Below are 24729 nucleotides of genomic sequence, written 5' to 3'. Positions count from 1 at the left end.
TGTGGATGCAAGTAAAATGAAATCCTTGACAACTTCAATCTTTTCTCCATTTATCACGATGTTGCTTATTGGTTCAGTGGCAAGGATTTTTGTTTTCTTTATGTTGAGGTGGTAATCTATACTGAAGGCTGTGGTCTTTGATCTTCATCAGTAAGTGTTTCAAGTCCTCATGGCCTTCAGCAAGGTTTTGTCATCTGCATATTTCAAGTTGTTAAAGGGTCATATTTTGTATGATTTCAGTAACTATAAACGCAATGAGACTTGTTTTGTGACCTAACTTATGGTCATTTTCTTACGTAAAATGATCCATTTGTACTGGAGAAGAACCATTCATTTTCAACAATAAAAAATGGAAATTGTAATTGTAAATAGTATAAAGTGATGAGGAAAGGAACAAGAAAACGTCAGTTAAGGAGGTAGGCTCTGAAGAAGTAAGGCATAACTGTATATATTACAGAAATTATAGTGGGGAAAACCAGAAATGAACCATTTTGGCCAAGGAAGAGCCCCTCAGCTGTGATTCTGAAACTGGTTTCTGTGGCTTTGCCAAAATGGCGCTTTGATCATTGTGTGCCCTAAAGGTGAGCTCCAGAACGATAGGGGTGGTCAGGAGAGACACCGACTACGTGCTCTGGGTTTCACCCTCTGCAGTCTGGAGTGAAAGTCAGAGACACTGCGTGTAGATCCCCCAGCACAGTGCCTGGTGCCTAGCCATGGTGTTCCTTGACTTGGGCTCTGCTGGGCCCACACTCTGGTGGTGCAGGGAGACCTGGGCTCCCCACTGTGCACAGAGAAGCCCTGCTGGAAGCTGGTCCCCGCTGCCCACACTCAGGCAGACAAGAAGCCCCTGTCCCCACTCACCCAGCTGGCCACTCGTGGGTTGCAGGACTTTCCTTGCAATAATGAAGGGGCAATGACCATTACCGATAATCCACAAATGCAAATATTCGGTTTCTTGGCATACGTAGACTCAGCCTTGTTATCAAATTACAAGGCTTGCTATCAGAGAAAATTGATGCCTCTAACTCCTCTAACATTAATAGAAACCACATGCAGAAATCCACTTGAAAAAACATCAAACATTACGGATTTGACAATTTATCATGATCTGTATTCTAGGCTCAGTTTCAGCATGTTTGATCAGCTAGGAGGCTTCTGTTGATACAAAATATCTGCAGACTTTGATCCACTGGTGCTAAATTAGTCATATGGCAGATGGTGAAGAAGTATTAACTGAAACTACCATATGACAATGTGAAGGAATTAAGTTTCTCTTCAGAGAAATATTTGAATGTGTCATGACAACAGACAACGATGAAATTTAACATATCAAAAAGCTTAAATTCCCAGAATGTGGGAAAAATAAAGTGTCAGTTTTGAGTTAGGATGCCAGGGTTTAAATCCCAACAGATACTAGCCAGAAAGATAGAGAATGGGACTTGGAACAAGTTACTCTGTAGGCTTCAGTTTCCTCAAATAAAAAATGGGCGTAACCTCTTGGGATTATACCAAAAACAAAAAACCAAACCTGTTGCCATGAAGTCATTCAAACTTATAGCAACCCTACAGGACAGAGTAGAACTGCCCCATAGCATTTCCAAGGCTGTCCTTCCTGAAAGCAGACTGCCACATCTTTCTCCCAAGGAGCAGCTGGTGGGTTTGAACCACCGACTTTTCAGTTAGCAGCTGAGGGCTTAAGCACTGCACCACCAGGGTGCCTTCCTTGGGATTACAGGAGGTATTAAATGTGATAGTGTATATAGAACAACTAGCATAATCCCTGGTCTATATGGTAACCACTTGGTAAAAGTTAGTATTATCATTATCATCATTGGTTTTATATTATTAATATATTTGTTGTACTACATTTATTTGATATCTCCCTGCTGTGGAAGTATGTGTAGGCATGCAGATGGAAACGGTGAGAGAAAGGAGGAAGAGAAAGAATCAGAAAATAAGTTCTTGATTCACAACCCACAGCTGCCACTCAAAACTTTCTCTGTTTCCAGTCTTCCGCCTCTCAGTGAATGAAACTATCATTCACGCAGTTGCTCAAGCCAAGTATTTTGGAGCCATATTCTATTTCTCAATTCCCTTACTAACCACCCCCCACCCCATACCCCTCACCATGCATGTGTTTCGTAGGATTCACTCTTTTATGGTCAGGCTAATTTCTTTTTAATTGAGTATTTGTCATCTGGGGGCTTGTCATCTTCTCATGGATCCTCAGCTGGTTGTTTAGTGGGTAACCTGGTCAGTGTCTAATGCTGAATGTAATGGATGTTATGGTGTGTCACTAGACGCCTCTTTTGGGACTAAGGAGCTGGGAATGTTGTTGAAGACAGCTGCCTGGCCTAAGACCACGCCCCACCCCAGGCGATGGTCCTCATCTAATAACTGGTCAGAGGGGAAGAGGAGAATCCAGCCCTCTTGCCTAATGGAAGGGCAACTCTGAGGGGTCATCCCAGCTCCAGAGTTCTCTGTGGGATCAGCTGAGACCTTTGCTGCCATTACGTTACAGTGGTTACATGACTGCTTCGAGGTCAGATCCTCCCTTTCTTACTTTTTTTATGACTTTCTTTACTTTCCCATAGGTGTTGATCCTGAGAGCACTCCCAATAAACTGCCAGCACCCAGTCTCCCTCCCAAGAAGGAGAGAGTATCTCCTTCTTAAGACACTAACCTAGCTGATTTGCTGCCACCCCTTTTCCACCGTTCTTCTTTTCTTTGTCTTTAAAGGACTTCTCTCTGAAAAGGGGGACAGGTAGAATCTGTTGCCCCAGGTATCTCCTAATAATATGTAGTATCTGATGGCAGAGGAGTCCCTGCATGGCACAAAGTTAAGCATTCAGCTGCTAACTGAAAGGTTGGTGGTTTGGGCCCACCCAGAGGTGTCTTGGAAGAAAGGCCTGACTACTTCTGAAAAATCAGCCACTGAAAACTCTACGGAGCAGTTCTATTCTGACAACAAATGGGGTTACCTGGAGTAGGAAATGGAAGTTGGGGTGGCACAATCTCCTGGTGACCCAGCCCCAAGCCGTAAGCTGCCACCCATCTTCTTTGTCCCACTCCACGGTGTTTTCTCAGTAGAGTGGAAAACATAAGAAGGACCACTTTCCTACTAATTGAGTAATAAGAAACTAACCTTAAATATGTGTTTTGACATAATGTTTTAAAAACATCCTACGATCTGTTGATTTTGTTTCACGCCATTTAAATGCACTGGGCCTACCTAAGACCAGAATGGGACATCTACAGGATGGCTCCCTTGCCCTGGTTTCTCTGCCCCATTTTTGCTTCCATGTCTCTATTTCTGCTTGGTGTGGGTACCTTGAACTGACCATTCTGTTCTAGAGTGTTAACTCCAGCCCCGACCTTACCTCCTCTATCCACATTTTTTCTTCCTTTTTTTTTTTTCCTGTTGTTTGTAGATCCCTCACCCTTGTACCTCCAGCCACAGGACCCAGGAAACTATCCTGGCCAGACCTCCACAAAGAGGAGAGAGAGCAGATAGCACAGAGGGACTTAGAGCTTGCGAGCCCTGAGTTACCAACTGGGAACCAGTCACATTGTTCTTGTCCTTACTCCCCTCCTAGAAACTTAGGAGATAGATCTACTGGATAGCCTAATGCTTCCTAGATGTAAGGTATATGACCATAATGTGTCAAAAGTATGTAAGTAAGAGAAGAAAGTAATAAATAAATATATATTCCAAGAGAGCCTCATCGTCAGTAGCAATCCCCATTGTCCCAGGGAGCCCTTCGTGGCATCCCTTTGGAACCTCTATCCAGCCTTCTCCAGACACTCTGATGATCAAATCATCTCTGAGCTAGCATCTCTGCCTCCCGGCATCTCATGTTTGTGCCACCTCACAGCTGAACCACCACAGATGCCTAGGGGCCCTTGAGTGGCCTGAACTGTGTAGTGGTCTAAGACAGATCAAGCACCTCAGTCTCCTTGTGTTGGTTAGTTGCCATCCAGTGGATTCTGACTCATAGTAACCCTATGTGACACGGTAGAACCGCCCCATGGGGTTTTCTAGCCTGTAGTCCTTATGGGAGCAGATCACCAGGCCTTTCTCCCATAGAGCCACTAGGTAGGTATGAACCACCAACCTTTCAGTTAGCAGCCAAGTGCTTAACCATTGTACCACCAGGGCTCCTTGAATCATGGTTAAAGGACATCAAATTTATGCTGCCCACACAGGAACTCTTAGCGTCTGATGTAACAGCTATTTTGTTGCTTTTACTTAGAGTTTCCTATCTTCCCCTTGGACTCAGTCAAGGTCAAGGGACATATTTGAGTGACAGGTTCTGCTCTGTGCTCCCCTCCAATGGCTAAGGCTTTGTTTCTAGGTCAAGCTTGTCACGACTCCTTTTTCCCTTAGGGTAAGCTTGCTCCCAGTACACTCCTCAGTCCCTTATGCAAACAGCCTCCTGACAGGCTGTCCTGCTGGCTCTTCAAACATGCCTGATAGAGCTGACTGCTGGCTTCAGGACAAGTCAGGGGCTTCCTGCCTCCCAGCACCTCCACCTACAGCCGACTTCACACACGTTTATAGAGAGTAAGCTACATGCAAGCAATAAAACATAAAAATAAAAAAAACACTTAGTGGCTCCTTTAGGGAGAAGCTGAAAATGCTGACCATACGCTCTTCTGGATATTCTACCTCGCACTTGTCCCTGTAGTCTGCTCTGACTCAGGATGTCACAGTATTGCATTAATATTGATCATAGATGATCCTATTGCCTTTACTGACTTACCAGAGACTGGCCATGATAAATCCAGTTCTGTCGCCTCTGTGCTCTACGCCTGTAAGTTGCCTGTCAGCTGACTCTTCCTTGAAAAATCAGTGCCGTTCTGTTCTGGCTGGCTTCTGAATTCTCTCGGTGCCCTTGGGTCATGGAGAGGTTTCAGAACTCCTTCAGAAACATGGTGTCTTCCTGCCTGGAGTGCAAATCAAAATGGACACTCTTGGATATTTTAGTCTAAACATTTCAGTTTTGATTTGATGTGCAAATTGGCTGAATAAAAATATGCACAAGTAAGGTGACATTAAGCTTTGGACAGAGAGGGAATGATCTTTTGTCTGGTTATTCAAGAATTTCTCATCACTGAATCCTTTAAATGTGTTACCCTGGGTTCTCTGCCTGCCAGAAATAATTTTGCTAAATAAAACCTTACTTGGAAGATATGATACTTTCTACATTGTCTATTTTCACTTGTACGTTAATCTGAAGTGTTATTGTTAAGTGTGGTGGAGTTTGTGTGTTTGTTTTTCCCATATAGGGAAGGATATGTAAATTTGGATTTCATAAAGATTTTAGAAAAGTAGAAGGCAAAAGGACAGGTAGAAAAGATTAATTCTTCTATAGATTAACAAGCAATGGGTCTTTACATATTCACTGTGTCTTCATCACCCTGTAGGGCTTGTGGCCCGGGTGAAGGAGGCTGCTCAGGGGACCTGTCAAAGGCTGCTGCCCAAACCCTGTTAAGATACTGGTTTTGTCTGGGGCTTTTTTCTCTGTAGTGCAATAATAACATGAACATTAAGCTCTGTATGGGATATAAATTAAACACCAGAGCCAAAGGTAGAGCTAGAAGACTGTCATGGATCAAATTATGTCCCCTCAAAAATTTATGTATCAACTTGGTTAGGCCATGATTGCCACATCCCTGATCCAATGTAAAAGGAGTTTCCCTGGCGTGTGACCTGCACCACCTTTTATCTTACAAGAGATAAAAAGAAAGGGAAGCAAGCAGAGAATGGGAGCCTCATACCACCAAGAAAGCAGCACCAAGAGCAGAGCACATTCTTTGGACCTGAGGTTTCTGCACTGAGATGCTTCCAGACCAAGGGAAGACTGACGACAAGGACCTTCCTCCAGAGCCAACAGAGAGAGAAAGCCTTCCCCTGGAGCCAGCTCCCTGAATTAGGACATCGAGCCTACTGGACTGTGAGAGAATAAACTTCCCTTTGTTTAAACCATACACTTATGGTATTTCTGTTATAGCAACACTAGATGACTAAGACGAGAACAGAGAGGGATGCAAACTCGAAAAAACAGTGGAAGAAAAGGCTCCTCTTCCTATGAGCCTTGCAGAACATTGACTTCATGGCATTAAAATCTATACCCAAGAAATACCATGAATGGGGCTTCACATGCAAATGCAGATAAAAAACTGAGACTGAAAACAGTAAAATTAACAGTGGAAAAATCCTAAATAATTCAATTGAATCACTTACATTCTAAGTCCTAACTACCAGAGGATAACTGGTAGTCACAAAAAAAAGACTTTCACCTTTAATTTTTTAAAAATTAGGGCAAAACTTCATGCATGATAAATGATTAAAACAAACAAACAAACAATAAACAAAAAAAACTGCCACTGGGACTTTATATTGAAATATAAAAATAATCTTATTTATAGGTAATTAGACTCAGATTATAATTGTTGGTGAGTCTTGTTTCAGTACCCTCTGTACATGACCCAACCCTGAAGGCAGGAAGAGATACAGCAGCAGACTGCCTGGTGCTTGTATCCAAGGCAAACTGACCTAAAAAAAACTAAGGCAGCAGGTAAATGGGCTTCTGCCTTTTTCCAGTTCAGGGTTCCTCCTAGCAGCAATGCTGACAAATGGAACAGGATATGGAAATATAACTACTTTATGTGGGCATGAACCCCAGGCCACTGGAAGAGGGAACACTTTGGCATTTCCTAGAATTCTAGAAGCCCTGGTGGTACAGTGGTTAAAAGCTTATCTGCTAACTAAAATGTTGGCAGTTCAAATCCACCAGACGCTCCTTGGAAACCCTATGGGGCAGTTCTACTCTGAGTCAGGATTGACTCAATGGTACCCAACAACAACAGAAGCTCCCTCAAATTTTTCCCCTGTGACCTCAGTCTCTGTCACAGATCAGTCCCAAATTCCTCCTCAGACCTTCCCTCAAGATGGTACTAAACAAACTACACAGGCTCTGCTCCCCAGTTACTTCTCACTTCCTTTTTCACATGGCTTTTCTAACTTTATGTAATTAGCATTGAGAAGCAGGCTGTTACCAGAGCAGCTGGGCTGGGGCCTAGGTTGTTGAGCCCCAGTTAAACTTCCTACTCTATTTGGCTAGTCTCCGCGTGTGTTCTTAGAGATTCTGAATTTCTGGTGCCCACCAGGATGGAGCAGACCAACTTCAATTTATCTCTCCCACTGATTTTAAGTAAAAACTCTGGACAGGTTACAAAAAGCAACTACCTGAAAACAGTATCAGGTGGATTAGGGACTGAAATCAAAACTTGAGTTATGACCCATAGCAGAAGAGTGTCCCTGTTTGGTTTCACTCCTTTGTCTCCTTCTGGCTTCAGCCAGAAGGTGGGACAAATGGCAGAGCTGTGCAGCAAAAACCCAGGGAGAAACCCTCTAGTTCTAACCAGAGGACTGGAAGGAGGGGCCCTTGAATGCCAGCATTCGTTACAAAAATCCCCCAAGTTTTCGTTTTTCTTTCTTTTTTACTCTCAGCCCTGCCCTGAAGCCAACCTGAGGAGCTGCTACCAAGGCATTTAAAAACTTGAAAGAAGACAGGATACCTAACTTTCTGGCCAGATGGACAAAGAAAAGGGGCCCCTAAAAGCCAGGGAGTGCTTGAGTAACCCTGGAGACAACAAAAGCAGAGAAGGGATCTCCAATTCGTTACATGAACTGAGTAAGTCCCAGACTTACTCCGGAACTGAGCATGTACAGAAACACCCAAAGAATCAAAGCAAAGGCTTCAAGTCCTGAACTAGAATATCAACTACCATCCAAGTCCTAGACTAACTACTGAAAGCACCTGCATCAGGCAGACCCAGGCAACGTTTGTTGTTGTTCTTAGGTGGCATCAAGTCGGTTCCCCCTCATTGCGACCCTACGTACAATAGGACAAAACACTGCCTGGTCCCGTGCCATCCTCATAATCTTTGCTATGTTTGAGCCCTTTGTTGCAACCACTGTGTCAATCCATCTCGTCGAGGGTCTTCCTCTTCTTTCATTGACCTTCTACCTTACCAAGCATGATGTCCATATCCAGGGACTGATCCCTCCTGATAACATGTCCAAAGTATATGAGACAAAGTCTTGCCATCCTCGCTTCCAGGGAGCACTCTGGTTGTACTCCTTCCAAGACAAATGTGTTCATTCTTTTGGCAGTCTATGGTGTATTTAATATTCTTTGCCAACACCATAATTCAAAGGCATCAATTCTTCTTGAGTCTTCTTTATTCATTGTTCAACTTCCTATGCATATGAGGTGATAGAAAATCTCATGGCTTGGATCAGGCACATCTTAGTCCTCAAGGTGACATCTTTGCTTTTAAATACTTTAAAGAGGTCTTTTGCCCAATGTAATACACATCCTTTGCTTTCTCGACTGCTGCTTCCATGGGCATTGATTGTTGATCCAAGAAAAATGAAATCCTTGACAACCTCAAACTTTTCTCCTTTTATCATGATGTTACTTATTGGTCCAGTCATGAGATTTTTGTTTTCTTTATGTTGAGGTGTGATCCATACTGAAGGCTGTGGTCTTTGATCTTCATCAGTAAATGCTTCAAGTCCTCTTCACTTTCAGCAAGTAAAGTTGTGTCATCTGCATATTGCAGGTTGTTAGTGAATCTTCCTCCAATCCTGATGCTGTGTTCTTTTTCATATAGTCCAGCTTCTCAGGTTATTTGCTCAGCATACAGACTAAGTGTGGTGAAAGGATGCAACCCTGACGCACACCTTTTCTGACTTTAAACCACGCAGTATCCCCTTGTTATTCTGTTGGAATAACTGCCTCTTGGTCTATGTACAGGTTTTGAATGAGCACAATTAAAGGTTTTGTAATCCTCATTCTTTGGCAGGCAGCACAGCAAAGTTGAAAACCGAGGTGACATTAGAACCACCATCCGCACAGTGAGAGACTGTATGGTGTGAATCTAACTACAGTAAAGCCCACCGATATGTACACTTTAATTATTATCATGGTCAATAGCCTCATTATAACAGGGATCCAAAATTGTTGCCCAGAAAAATCTACTACCCATAGAGGATTTTTCTGACAATAATTATGACTGATTCATAGGTAAGTGGGCACTTCTCAACTATTTGCGATTACCAGAAAGAAACATTTTGTCCGGTTTTTAGGCATAAAAATCATTGTGTGACTACTTTAGAGTTAGCTAAGAAAGGGACTATTGTGTAAAATCAACTAATTATATCAACAATTTCACAAAATCCTTAGTAGTGGGGTACAAACGAGAGCCAATTATACCTCAGGAATAATGGCTGGCAAAGCCACTGGAGGAGGAGGAAAAGAAAAAGGAGAGGAGGAGGAGAATCCCGAATATTCCCTGACCCTTGAATGTCAGAAGTGTTTAGTATGTATACTGCAATGTATTTTGTGCCACTGGCATTTTAGCAGAAAGTCACCATACCTGCCACCAAGCAAGTCTACTATTTCTGGTATAGTATGAGATCACAAAGAAGAAAAATCGGTCCCCTTCTATTCCAGGTCTGAGAAAATGGTGTAGAGATTTCCTGGGGAGAGTACTTGGCAAGTTTCAATTTTATTTCTTAGTTGTAAAGAAATGTTCGGTTTCCCCTCCGTATAAATCAAGAAAACCACAATGTAAAATAACATTTCACGTTTTTGCTGTGACTTTGAGAATGGTTTTCTGTATGCTATTTTATTTAGTCCTCACAAATATCCTACAAAAAAACTAACAAATCTTAGGGCTGGGCTTATTGTTCTCATTTTACAGACAAGGAAGCAGGACTTGTGTGCCCATGTTTAACAGGCAGTAAGTGATAAATCCAGAGTAGAGCCTGAGTCTTAAAATTGTATCAACTTTTTTTTTTTTTTTAATATACCTACGGTACTAAAAAGATTAAAGGATTCAGAACACAAACAATTGCATTTAATCGGGCTCTATCATGAACTCCCCACTGGATTGTTGGAAGGAAAGAAATAAGAGACTGTGTGAGAAAGCACTTAACTGTAAATCTGCATAAATGTCAGTTATTAAGTTTTCTTTCAGGTTCTTCAATGTGACAGATAAATATTGCGCACTTGAAGGCAAGAACCATTAGATCTACTTGTCTGTTCATTGCAGAACCTAACAGTACTGAACACATATGGGTAATATTAAGAAAGAAAGAAAAAAGTTGTCTTTGAGTTGATTCTGACTTATGGCCACCCCCTGTGTGTCAGAGTAGAACCGGGCTCCACAGGGTTTTCAGTGACTGACTTTTGCTGAAGTTGATCACCAAGCTTTTCTTCTGAGGTGTCTCTGGGTGAATTCAAATCTCTAGCTTTTTGGTTAGCAGCTGAGCCCTTTAGCCATTGGTACCATCCAAGGCCTCCAAAGCCAGTTTGCATCAGGTTGACTCCAACTCACAATGATCCCATGTGTGGGTAATTAATATAGGATAAATAGATACTTGGAAACCCTGGTAGCATAGTGGTTAAGTGCTACAGCTGCTAACCAAAGGGGCAGTAGTTTGAATCCACCAGGCGCTCCTTGGAAACTCTATGGGGCAGTTCTACTCTGTCCTATAGGGTCGCTATGAGTCAGAATCGACTCGGCGGTACTGGGTTTGGTTTTTATTGGTTTAAATAGATACCTGTTCATTGAGAACAATCCAGATATTAATATGACAAAAAAAACTTAAAGAAAAATATGAATAAAAATTAAAGAGGAAAAAAGAAATAAGACATTGAAGGTTGTTAATGGAAAACATCTGGCCTCTGATCATATCCATTCTGCCCCTCAGACACTGGTGAAGTAACAATAGTGGTATCAAGGGACTTAAAGTCAGGTTACTGCTGGCTGAAAAAAAAAAAAAAAAAGATTTTGAAAAAAAGTGGGCCGTGGTATCCTAGGCCAAAGTGTCAAATAGAGGTGTTTCTTATATTCACTTTCAGAAATACTTGTATGATCTGACAGTAACTGTGCAAAGTGCAGAAATGTTGTGTTGCCCCTAGACAAACATGCGTTGTGTATTTAATGTCGGTACATGTGAAGCACCCATGTTGGATTCTCGTGATCTCCTTTGATGTATCAATTCAGTAAATGGACAGCACATTTTCCAGCGGGAACAATAATAGATTTAACTGAGCAGCCTTACTTGAACTTTATATTCGTTATGTTTTTCCCCCACCTGAGGGAAGCCAGAAATTTCCTCACTCTAGGCTTTCTCTAATTCACACCAAAGGCAAACTGGGGATCACAGATTAATCATGAGATCCAGGCAACAGTGATTTGATGATGGGGCTAGCACGTGGCCACGCACTTCCTGCGAGTCAGTCTCCCTCTTGCTGCTAGATTTGTTCTGCTTCTGTGTAGACTGAGGTGTGGGTTACAGGTAGCAGTTTCTGCAATCAAAGCTGATTCTTTAGGATACAAAACCTCCTGAAAATTAATCAGCTGAGGATTTGAGAAGGCTCTGGCGGCTGCTTCTAGAAAAGGACACACAGCTGGAAGTCTCCAGCCTTGGCCTCTCAGGGAAAAAAAAGGAACCAGTCAGAAACGGTGGAAGGAAATCTGGGTCCAATTTAGTTGATTTTTCTGGTCTCCTGTCTCCCTAACGAGCCCTGCTGGTGTGATGCTTAACTGCTCAGCTACTAACAGAAAGGTCAGCAGTTTGAACCCACCTACAGCTCCATGGGAGAAAGACCTGGTGATCTGCTCCTATAAAGAAACCCTATGGGGCAGTCCTAATCTGTCATATAGGGTCGCTATGAGTCAAAATCATCTCAATGGCACACAACAATGACAACCACCTATTTCCTCAGACTGGTTTCCACAGCCAGACATTTCACCAACACAACTGTTACTACCCTACAATCGTTTCCTTCCATGACTTTTTACTCTTTTCATCTTGCCAATTCTCAGCCGTGTATAATCCCCTTGTTGCAGTGTTTCTATTCCCATTCTTGAATTGTCAAACATTATGGGAAAAAAGCTTTTAACCACACTGAGTTTTCTTCCCCTAGGCTCAATCACACTTTCTCATGGTACCCAGCAGCATCTTTATTCTCTCCTTGTATCTTCCTGTTATAAAGAGTCTTATAAACTCCTTCCCTTCTCTAGGAGAACCACACAGGTACACACACACATGCACACACAAAGCTCATGAACACACACTCTCAGTATATGCCCACTTACTATGCTACACAGCACTGTACTGTACTGGTCTGTATTTACATTCAACTCTCCATTTAAAAATCTGTCTACATATTTCTTTCTCAGCCTTCTTTTGCCAGCATCTCTGAAGACTAGCCTTATAGCTTCCCAGGCTAGCAGTGCCCAGCAGCTTGCCTTCTTCTGCCCTCATTCCACTGTTCTATTGTCTTTTCATCTAGTCATTTATTCATTCACCAAACAGAGCATACATCTGTGCTAAGGCACTGAGGTCACAAAAATGAATAAATGAAGGTCTTGGCCTTCAAGGAGACGTATAAGCAAACATTCTAATTCAGTGTTCTCAGAGCTGGAAAAGTTACCATGGGAGCAAAGAGAAGGTTCATGTGCCTTCCTGGGTTGCTCTGAGAAAGTTTATGGAAAACCAGTAGACCAGGGCATGACTCTGTGCTTAACGTATGATGTCAATAGACAGATGGACAGACAGATAGATAGATGTACAGCCATCCTTGTGTAACTGCAGGAGACTGGTTCCAAGACACTCCTTTGGATACCAAAAGCCCTAGATGCTCAAGTCTCTTTTATACAGTGGTGTAGTATTTTCATATAACCTATGCACATAGTCCTGTATACTTTAAATCATCTCTAGATTACTTATAATAACTAATACAAGGTAAATGCTATATAAATAGTTGTTATCCTGTATTGTGTAGGGAATAATGACAAACAAAAAAAAGCCTGTTCATGTTCAGTACAGACACAACCATTGTAGGCCTAACTACATGGTATATATCAGATGCAAGGCGAACAATGCTCAAGCAACGAGGATCTGTGAAATGGTGGGAGGCTACAGAAGGGTATGCCTACAAATCATTTTTTTTCTCAAATATTTTCAACCCACAGTTGATTGAATCTGCGGATGCAGAACCCACAGATACGAAAGGCCAACTTGTAAGTGATGTGTTCTTTTTTTTTTTTCAAAGATAGATGGCACATGATCGTCAGTTTTTCCTCCTCTGTTGGCTGCTTCGCCTTGTTCTGATCTCCACTGACCTAAAAAAGCTTTGCTACAATGCTACTTCTCTCTCCCTTCCTTTATCATCAGACTTCTTAAAAGAGCCTCTAATGGTTGATTTTTCTTCTCTGTTCATTGCCACTGAGTTGCTTCTGACTCATAGTGACTTCATGTGACCCCATGTGTGCAGAGTAGAACTGCTCCATAGGGTATTGAAGGCTGTGTGACCTTTTGGAAGCAGATTGCCGGGCCCGTCTTCAGAGGTGCCTCTGAGTGGGTTCTAACTGCCAACCTTTTGGTTTGTTGTCGAGAACTTAACCATATGCGCCACTCAGGGACTGTCTACTATCCATTTGTTCTAAAAATATTTGTGACTTTGAATGAAATGGAAACATCTCAGTATAAACACATATATAGACATCATCTTGGGCAAAGTAGGGGTCAGTGAAAACTAGGAAAGCCTTCAGTGAGATGGACTGACAAAATAGCCAGAACAATGAACTGAAACACACCCACAATCATGGAGATGATGGGGCAGGAAGGGCAACGTGTCATTTTCTTATATGTAAGGTCACCGTGAGTCAGAGTTGACTCGATGGTAGCTAATAACAACAAGTACAAAATACACACAAACACACACGTGCGCGTACACACACGTAATGAAATTTATTTTATAAACCCTTTTGGGTTACCCATATTTGTATGTATTGTTGTTCTTAGGTGCTGTCGAGTCAATTTTGACTCATAGTGACCTCATGTGACAGAATAGAACTGCCCCTTAGGGTTTTCTTGGCTGCAACCTTTATAGAAGCAGATCGCTAGGTCTTTTCCCCCATGGAGCCACAGATGAGTTTGAACCAACAACCTTTTGGGTAGCAGCCAAGTGCTTAACCATTGTGCCACCAGGGCTCCTTTTATATTTGTATGTGTGTGTGCATGCAATTTTAGAGATATTTGGTGAGGACACTAGGGGTGAAGCACTCCTGGAACTCGGTTTGGAATTATGGGACTTTTCCTGACCTGCACTGCAGAAATACTTTAATCAAACCTGGTCTTTTTAGGGTCTTCTTGATCAAGGATCACTTTTAGAGATATCAACCTCTCCAAGGTTGCCATTAACCAGAACTGATTCTTTGGGAAAGATCAAAATTTATACCTTAATTTCCAGGACTGGCCTAGAATTGGATCTCCCTTTACGAGTCAGGGAGTCAGGTAACATTTGCCGAGGCACTTGTCCAGATGGGTATAATGAACCATGGAAATAATCTTTCATATCTTCTCTCACCAAAAACAGCACTTTTTTTTTTAATTTTTTTTATTTGAAGACTTTAAAATTGGAGTTCATTCTTAATGTTTTATATTTCCCAATTAATACTCTTTTTTATAACAAATGTATATAATCTAATGGTGCTGTGCTATCCATGCAGATAAACTCCTACTCTACAGGTTTGTTTGGTTTTAAACTTAAAGTTCATGTCAGATGTGTGAACTACAATCACCCCTTGCTCATTTCAATGTCAACTGAGAAATACTTTGAAATGAGTAAGGTGCTATTAGGTTAAGATTTTTATTATGGACACCTAGCTATATTAGAACATTCTAAAGCTTATTTCCAAACCCTTTCCTGTATTCTTTCTGTTTATTCATGTCTAATTTAGACTGACTTCCAGACTGTTTTGTTAATCAAATCAGTACATTTCTAAATGGTTGCCATATTTAGAAGTTGTCTTACATAAATCCATCCACATATGAGCGGCTGATATTTGACAAAAGCCTAAAGTCAGTTAAATGGGGAAAAGACAGTCTTTTTAACAAATGGTGCTGGCATAACTGGATATCCATCTGCAAAAAAACAAAAAAGACCCACACCTCACACCAAGCACAAAAACTAACTCAAAATGGATCAAAGACCTAAATATAAAATCTAGAACAATAAAGATCATGGAAGAAAAAATAGGGACAATGTTAGGAGCTCTAATACAGGGCATATACAAGACGTTACTAACAATGCAGAGAAGAAACTAGATAACTGGGAGCTCCTAAAAATCAAACACCTATGCCTATCCAAAGGCTTCACCAAAAGACTAAAAAGATTACCCACAGACTGGGAAAACGTTTTTAGCTATGACATTTCTGATCAGCGTCGGATCTCTAAAATCTACATGATACTGCAAAAACTCAACTACAAAAAGACAAATAACCTAATTAAAAAATGGTCAAAGGATATGAACAGACACTTCACTGAAGAAGACATTCAGGTAGCTAACAGATACATGAGGAAATGCTCACGATCATTAGCCATTAAAAAAAAAAAAAACAGCTCCAACAAGGCTGGCATTAATACAAAAAACACAAAAAAATAAATGTTGGAGAGGTTGTAGAGAAACTGGAACACTTATACACTCCTGGTGGGAATGTAAAATTGTACAACTGCTTTGGAAATCGATTGAGCACTTCCTTAAAAAACTAGGAACAGAATTACCATACAATCCAGCAATCCCACTCCTTGGAATATATCCTAGAGAATTAAGAGCCTTTACATGAACAGATGTATGCACACTCATGTTCATTGCAGCACTGTTTACAATAGCAAAAAAGATGGAAGCAGCCAAGGTGCCCATCAATGGATGAATGGATAAATTATGGTATATTCACAAACTAGAATACCACACATCGATAAAGAACAATGATGAATCCGTGAAACATTTCATAACGTGGAGGAATCTGGAAGGCATTATGCTGAGTGAAATTAGTCAGCTGCAAAAGGACAAATATTGTTTAAGACCACTATTATAAGAACTATAGATATAGTTTGAACAGAGAAGAAAATATTCTTGGATGGTTACGAGAGTGGGGAGGGAGGGAGGGAGAGAGAGGGGGTTTTCCCTAATTAGATAGTAGGTAAGAATTATTTTAGGTGAAGAGAAAGACAACAGAATACAGGTGAGGTCAGCACAACTGGACTAAACTAAAACCAAAGAAGTTTCCTGAAGAAATTGAACACTTCAAAGGCCAGCATAGCAGGGGCGGGGGTTTGGGGACCATGGTTTCAGAGGACATCTAAGTCAATTGGTATAATAAAATCTATTAAGAAAACATTCTGCACCCCACTTTGGAGAGTGGCATCTGAGGCCTTAAACGCTAGCAAGCAGCCATCTAAGATGCACCAATGGGTCTCAACCCACCTGGAGCAAAGGAGAATGAACAACACCAAAGACACAAGGTAATTATGAGCCCAAGAGACAGAAAGGACCACATAAACCAGAGACTACATCATCCTGAGACCAGAAGAACTAGATAGTGCCCGGCTACAACTGATGACTGCCCTGACAGGGAACACAATAGAGAACCCCTGAGGGAGCAAAACAGCAGTGGGATACAGACCCCTAATTCTCATAAAAAGACAAGATTTAATCGTTTGACTGAGACTAGAAGAACCCTGGAGGTGTGTCTACTTGGTCCCCAGACCTTTCGTTAGCCCAAGACAGGAACCATTCCCAAAGCCAACTCCTGAGACAGGGATTGGACTAGACTATGAGGTAGAAAATAATACTGGTGAAGAGTGAGCTTCTTGGATCAAGTAGACACATCTCCTGTCTCGAGGGGAAATGAGGGGATGGGGGGGTCAGAAGTTGGCCAAATGGACATGAAAATAGAGTGGAGGGTAGGAGTGTGCTATCTCATTAGGGGGAGAGCAATTAGGAGTATATAGCAAGGTGTATATAAATTTCTGTATGAGAGACTGACTCGACTGGTAAACTTTGACTTAAAGTACAAAAAAAAAAGTCGTTTCAGTGTTAATTGATTAAATTATGAACAAATGAATGGGGTGATAATGTCTGATCTTTCTTTCCATTGATTACTGTCTAGCTTATCTCAAAACACTGATTTTGAAGCAATCTTAATAACTGCATTATTAGGATGTCAAAAGCTATTAAAGATTTATTTTTTAGGCAAATGATGTCTGTAGTAATTCTAGAGCTATGATATAACAATTTCTGAAAGGGAGTTTAATGACTCGACGGCACTGGGTTTATACAGAGTTTCATTTTAAATATTCAGTTTCTTTGTTGAACACTTCCCATTTATTCTGAAGTTATTCAAATATAGGAAGAATATTCGATCACCCTTGCCACTTTCATAGCGTACTCTTCATCAAGGAAATAAAATACAGTAAGCAATTTTCTCTGAGAAGCTTAGAAAAACATTTTGTATTCAAATACTTCCATTTCTCCTGTAAGGAAGACAGTGATCTCCAGTGTTCACATGCAAAATTGAGATGGTGAGAGCCAAATTTGTCAGTAGCAAATTCCCAAGAAAGAAAAGTCAACCCTTGGCAAAATAGTGAAATAGGTTATACTTGTATTCAGTTTTCCTCCATGTCCACTTTGATATCCTTCTCTTTAAAAAATCACCCCCACCCCACTTCCTGATTCTTAGGGGTCTCTAGGTAGTGCAACAGTTAATGCACTCAGATGCTAACCAAAAGGTTGGAGGTTCAAGTCTACCTGGGGGACCTGTGGAAGAAAGCCTGGTGATCTACTTCCAAAGAATCAGCCATTGAAAACCCTGTGGAGCACAGGTCTACTTTGAATCGCCATGAGTCACAGTCGACAGCAACTCGTTCACTCGAATTTGGCTTTACTGCTAGTATCCACATTTTGAACCCTTTTTACTCCCAACCCCACCATCAAAACTAAGCAGTACTATGCCCCACTCTCTCAGGGTTCTGCTGTCTGCTAATCAAGACAACAATTTTTAATCAGTGATAACAGCTTGATTTTTTAATCAGTCTTCCCAAATACTTCCACTTCCCAGTGATCTGGGTTGATCCAGGATTCAGAGCCAGGTGATCTGGGCATGAATCTCTTAGGTCTGAATAACCCAGACCTGTTTCCCGACTTGTAACCTGGGAACAATATTCACCTCATAGAGATGCTGTAAGAATTAAACAGAATTAATATGAAAAGGGTTACGTAAGTGCTATTTATTATTAATAAGAACACAAATCCCACTGAGAACCTTGAATGACTAGTGCTTTGCAGAGGATTTCAGATTCTGCAGTAAATAAAAGAGGAAAATATTCTGAAACATCTACAAAGCACCCTACCTTTCTACGCAGAAGCAAACCTGTGCATTAAAAGTTAATCAGCCAATCTGGCACACCAAAATCCTGCATTTTCATCTGAATAATTGTCCATTAAACAAAGCAGCTGAAAGACAAAGAAATGCCCCTAGGATTTACTATTTTAAGCAATTTTTATTAGGTAAACCCACCACATATCCCATTCTCTTAAAAACCCAACTGCATTTAAATTTGCTTTTCACTGCCTGGTTCCACCGTTCATAACTTGGGGTTAGTTACTACCCAAGGTTAGTTACTTAGCCTTTCAGGACTTTAGTTTACTCATCTGTGAAATGGAAATGCTATTTCTTCCTAGAAGAGTTCTTGTAAGGATTAAATTAAATTATATAGGCATATGGCACACAGTCAATGCTCAATATCTGTGTTTCATTTTACAGATAAAACGGTTGATATGCGAATCAATTGTACCTTGAAGGTCAAGATCAAAAAAGGTCAAACAGACACATATGGAAGGGGGGGAGAGTGATTCCACTCTTTTTCTTGAAGACAATGGGGGCTTTGCAGCGTACAGATGTACACTTAGGCATCAACACTTTTTGGCACCTTGTGAAACAATCATCCGGCCTGTTCTCTCCTCTTGCCCACCCATCCAGTCTGGACTTTCTGCCCAGCACCAAGAATAGGTAGAACCACCCAGAGCAAGGGATTAGACGTATTTGCTCTGATTTGCTCTGCTGAATAATGGCCCAGAACGTGCTCTTAAGGATCACAGACCCAGTGCTTGGAGGTGTAAAAAACCACATCCTTGGTGGGTTTGGGGGTAAAAAAAAATGTTGATGGACCTGCAAACACTTTTTAATTTATCTACAAAGGTATCTTTTGCTTGTTTTTTAACATTTCCTCTGCTGATTTTCCTGGTTTTCAAAGCTATCTTGTGCAGAATCTACCATCCCATTAGACTAATTGGCAACGTAAATATTTTATCGAGCTCTGTGGGATTACTTTACCTCAGCTTTAGGTAAATGTATAATTCAACATCACCAAGACAGCTCGCACCACCCCATTGTTTGATGCTTCTCAGCCTTGAATTAATCACATGACAAAAAATTTTGCAAAGTTTTGAAATCCAGAATTAGTTCCTAATGCAGAAAGCAAGGGTATGCCTTCGTTTCAGCCCCCATGAACTCTTAAAAAGAACATAACTTGGGGTGTTTACTGCTGTTGCTTAAATCAAAGACAACAAAATTCTTCTTTGGTGTACATGCTCTCAACCCTTGGGCTATTAATTAACTATTGTAATCATCCCAATACCCAATAGATTGAAGGCTAATTATATCTATCATTAGTTAGAAGTTCACCCTGAACCATGTTTGCCTAAAAACTCTATTTCATGGTCATAAAATGACACTTTTGTCATCTCTCCATGCCTTTCCCATGAGGTTGAGTAAGGCTTGTTTGGAGTGAGATATTCAAAATGATTTTCTCTGTGGATTTTCCCCACCTTCCTTCTTTCTTTCTCTTCCTCCCCCTCTCACCACCGCCCAAAGGTACAGTATTTATGAAAAATCCTATCAAAGAAGAAATAATGTAGCAATTAGGAACTAACCAGTAAACAAGGGGAAAAAAACATAATGACTCCATAAGAATGGTTTGCTTTCACTTGTTCTATGATCCACCTATAATCGCCCATATGGTTCCTCACTGGAGAACAGCTGGGTCTGATTGGGAATTTGGGGCTGCTCTTCTTGGGCCCCACGCTGCTTTCTTAGCTTTCAAGAGATCAGTCATGGAAAAGTGATGCAATGCTCAGCTGACCTCCCTGAGAGGTGCTGTAAGGAGTACTCGGCCCTGCTCAAGAGAACTCGAGTCTGACGTTCTCTCTTCAGTGACAGAATCAGACCCCTAAATGTGTTTGTGCCAAAAAAAAAAAAAAAAAAGTTGCAGTCAAGTGGATTCAGACTTCCAGCAACCCTACAGGACACAGTAGAACTGCCCCATAGGGTTTCCAAGGAGTGGCTGCTGGATTCCAGCTGCTGACCTTTTGGTTAGCAGCCATAGCACTTAACCACTGGACCACCAGGGCTCCAGTGCCAAAAAGGAGCTGGGCAACTGCTGGTGTGAGGCTTTTCATTGTGGTAGATTTAATCATGTATCCCAGGAAGATAGGGTTCATTTACACAGTTCAGGATCCTCATTCAAGGAAAGAATATAACGATGATAAAGCAGTACGTTTTCACAGGCCATAGACACATCTTTATGCAGATTTCTGTAGAATACTTAATACTTGGTAATTACGGCAGGAAACATTCTATTTTTAAGTGGTATTGCTGGGGAAATTTTCTCTATTAGCCTTGGTTTTGGCTGCTTCTGTTGGAAGGAAGCACATACATTTTAGTATTGGGATTTTCATGAAAGGGAAATGATAGCTCAATATAGTTATAATTTATTGAGTCAACAAAGTACCAGGCCCTTATATATTATCTTGTTTAAAACCAGCTGCCATCAAGTCAATTCCAACTCATGGCGAGCCCATGTATGTTGGAGTAAAATAGTGCTCCATAGGGTTTTCAGTGGCTGAGTTTCCAGAAGCAGATTGCCAGGCCTTCCTTCCAAGGTGTCTCTGGGTAGACTACAACCTCCAACCTTTCAGTTAGCAGCCAAGTGAGTTAACCCTTTGCACTACCAAAAAAACCCAAACCCGTTGCCATTGAGTCAATTCTGACTCATAGCAATCCTATAGGACAGAGTAGAACCAAACACCCTATACAGTTTCCAAGGATCGGCTGGTAGTAGATTTGAGCTGCCAGCCTTTTCGTTAGCAGTTAACCACTGCACCACCAGGGCTATAGTCCTTCACATTTGTGAACTTGAGGACCCTCATCTTTTTGAAGAGACTAATAATCTCTATCTTGTAGTAACAATGAGAAAAATAAAAATTCAGAGAAATTAAATTGTGCAAAATGCTTACAGCTAGTAATAGAATGAATCTCTCTGATGATAAAGGTCAATCTTTTTCCACACGGCTATTGGCTACTCTGTTTGTTTGTTTTACATTAATAAAAATTATATTCTTAAGCCACCAAGTAACAATACTTTCAAAGTCGTTACGTACCAATTCTGAAGAACGACAAATTTAGGATCAGTCATATTCAGCTGAATAGTTGCGAAGTCATAAAAGAACAGACTTCCCTTTTTAATTATTCATTAGGGCCAGAAAGACCAGCATTTGGAAGCACGCAGCCTTGCCACAGTAGGAGTGTTATTTCACCCAACTCATTGCTCACCTTCTTCTTTCTTCCCTCCTTGTGCAGTCTCCTCTGGAGTGGTTAACTTGACTTTCTTCACACAAGTAGTAGGCATATTTTTCCAGTGGACATGGACAATCTTCTCATGTGCAGTAAAAGAACAATCCACTTCAGGACCTTTTGTGTGCTCAGACATGTGTTTATTATACTTTATTTTTAAAACCACAATGGCAGGTGTCACAAAAATAGTGAAAAACTGGTTTCTTTCCTTTTTTTTTTTCTTTTTTCTACTGGGAGAGAAGGTGAAATCATTGAAGTTTGCATCATATTTTCATGGAAAAAAAGAATGTTTAACAGGAGTGTTGTGGGACTTCTGATGCTGAGGAAAAGTTACTAGAGACTGTCTCCAGTACCACTATGTCGAAGCCTGGTAATTCCAGGGAGGCTAGGCTGACTTCAGGCTGAGAATCAAGAAGGGCCTGGATGGTGAAGGAGGCAGTGCCCCAGGAGGGTCTGGACCTCATGGAGGAGTGAGGATGAGGGATGAGGTGCATCTCTGAGGAGGCTCTGATCTGGCTGTGGGAGGAGACGATGAAGGAGGTGGCAGTGGAGATGTTATTACCTAGAGCATCAGTTATCTGGCATCGGGGCAGTGTTACTCAAAGGCCCCAATGTGGGAGTCAACTCGAGGGGTGGAAACCATCCTGAAGGAGTCACAAAAGCACTAGCTGGTTCAGCCATGTGATCCACCAGGTGGGAAATCTTGCAGGCTAATCTATCCAGTTTTTTTGATTGAAATAGTTGGTATATTGGAACACAAGGGAAAGAGTTTTGTAATAAGAGCCCTGAAATCCTTCTGTGAGAAGATGGTGATAATGATAATAATGATAAAAACAAGAGTAATAATTATAGCTGCTGTTGTTAGTTGCCATCCAGTTGGCTCCTACCATGGTGACCTTACGTGTAACAGAATGAAGTGTTGCGGTGATCTTTGGTATGTTTGAGCTCATTGTTCTGGCTATTGTGTCAATCCATCTTGTTGAGGGTTTCCCTCATTTTTGCTGACCCTCTGCTTTTCCAAACACCATGTCCTTTTCTAGGGATTAGTCTTTTCTCATGACATGCGCAATGTAAGCAAGATGAGATTTTGCCATCCTCAGTTCTTTGTTTTTTTCTTTCACATTTTAAATCTTCCTTTGATTGTTGTTCCCTCCTTTCTGTCTCTACGTAGGGCACAAAAGGTAGGGGCTCCAGTACTTTCCCTCAACTGACCCCGAATGAGCTGGGATACTATATGGGGAGCCATTGGCACCAGACCTGGGGTGCTGTCACTTATTACACCTCGACATAAAACAAAAACCTCACAACTGGACCAATAAGCAACATCATGATAAATGGAGAAACGATTGACGTTGTCAAGGATTTCATTTTATCTGGATCCACATTCAACACCCATGGAAGCAACAGTTAAGAAATCAAATGATGCAATTGCAATTGGGCAAATCTGCTGTAAAAGATCTGTTAAAGGGCAAATATGTCACTTTAAGGACTAAGGGTGCGCCTGACCTAAGCCATGGTGTTTTCAATCACCTCACATGCATGTGAAAGCTGGGCAATAAATGAAAAAGACTGAAGAAGAATTTATGTCTTTGAATTATGGTGTTGGTGAAGAATATTGAATATACCATGGACTGCCGGAAGAACAAACAAATCTGTCTTGGAAGAAGTACAGCCAAATTGCTCATTAGAAGCAAGGGTGGCGAGACTTCATCTCACATACTTTGGACATGTTATCAGGGGAGACCAGTCCCTGGAGAAGGACACCATGCTTGGTAAAGTATAGGGTCAGTGAAAAAGAGGATGACCCTCAATGAGATGGATTAACACAGTGGCTGCAAAAATGGGCTCAAGCATAACAACAATTGTGAGGGTGACGTAGGACCAGGCAGTCAGTGTTTCCTTCTGTTGTACATAGGGTCACTATGGGTTCGAACTGAGACGGCACATAACACCACCACGTGTATATATACATATATATATATACATATAAAATGATGTTGGAGAGGATATATATATATATATATAATGAAACCTGGGTAAAACAAACGTCTAAAGAAACTTTGATCTACAGAACTCAAGATGTAAACAGGAGCAATAACATTCGAGGAATACAGGTAGTCCTCAGAGCAAATGTCATAAACAGCCTGAGGGAGTTACAAAGGGATGTGGTAGGAAGGAGACTTCAGGTGGACCTGCTTGAATACTGATGTTAATGGTTTTACACAAGATCAAGTTGCTGTCAGTGAGTTTCCAGCTCCTTCGTCCTGTACCGCTTCCATTTATTACATAAAAAAACAAAAAACTCTATGCTGTCAAGTCAGTCCTGACACATAGAGATCCTATAGGACAGAGTGGAACTGCACCATAGGATTTCCAAGTCTGTAATCTTTACGGAAGCAGACTGTCACATCTTTCTCTGATGGAGTGGTTGGTGGGTTCGAGCCACCAACCTTTTGGTTAGCAATGGAGTGCTTAACCACTGTGTCACCAGACCTCCTTCCATTATTACAAGGGCTCGAAAATTTTAAATTGCTAAGTGCTTGGGACAGTTCTGGATGGAAGGTAAGTGCTTTCACATAAGGCCACCCCTCTCCCAGCCACACCTCCACTGGCAAGACTGAAGAGGGAGACTCAGAATGCCATGTTCTCCAAGAACTAGGTAGGAGCACCCAGAGATGTGGATGCTATAGATTAGACACGCCCCTCATGGGAGGACACAATCACATGGGTGTCAAAGGAGCCTCAGTACTCCCTGTGCTCCAGCCACCACCTCACAGTGCTCAAGTGGCTCTCCCTCCGCCACTCTTCTCTGCTCTATTTCTTTCCTTGTTTATGACCATTTGAAATAAAATACATTTTACTTATGTATTTAATCTCCACAATTATTACAATCTCCATAAGGGCAGGGATTTAGGGCTATTTCTTGGATTATCATATCCCCTATGCTTAGAATAACACCTGTCATATAAGTAACTCTTGGCCCATATTTTTTGAATCAATGAAACAAGAAATGATTTATTTCAAATTTCTATCTATGTACTGATCCTTTTCAACTAGGATTACATGCCTTTGGTGTAAGGATATTTAAATGTCTCTGCTTCCTACAGAAACTCCATTTCTGTGATGTTGGGTCCATGTGCATAAGCTTAACAATAAAGGCCAAC

Source organism: Elephas maximus, chromosome 4 (genome assembly GCF_024166365.1).
Source record: "Elephas maximus indicus isolate mEleMax1 chromosome 4, mEleMax1 primary haplotype, whole genome shotgun sequence".
Lineage (NCBI taxonomy): Eukaryota > Metazoa > Chordata > Mammalia > Proboscidea > Elephantidae > Elephas > Elephas maximus.
This window is presented reverse-complemented; position numbering follows the sequence as displayed.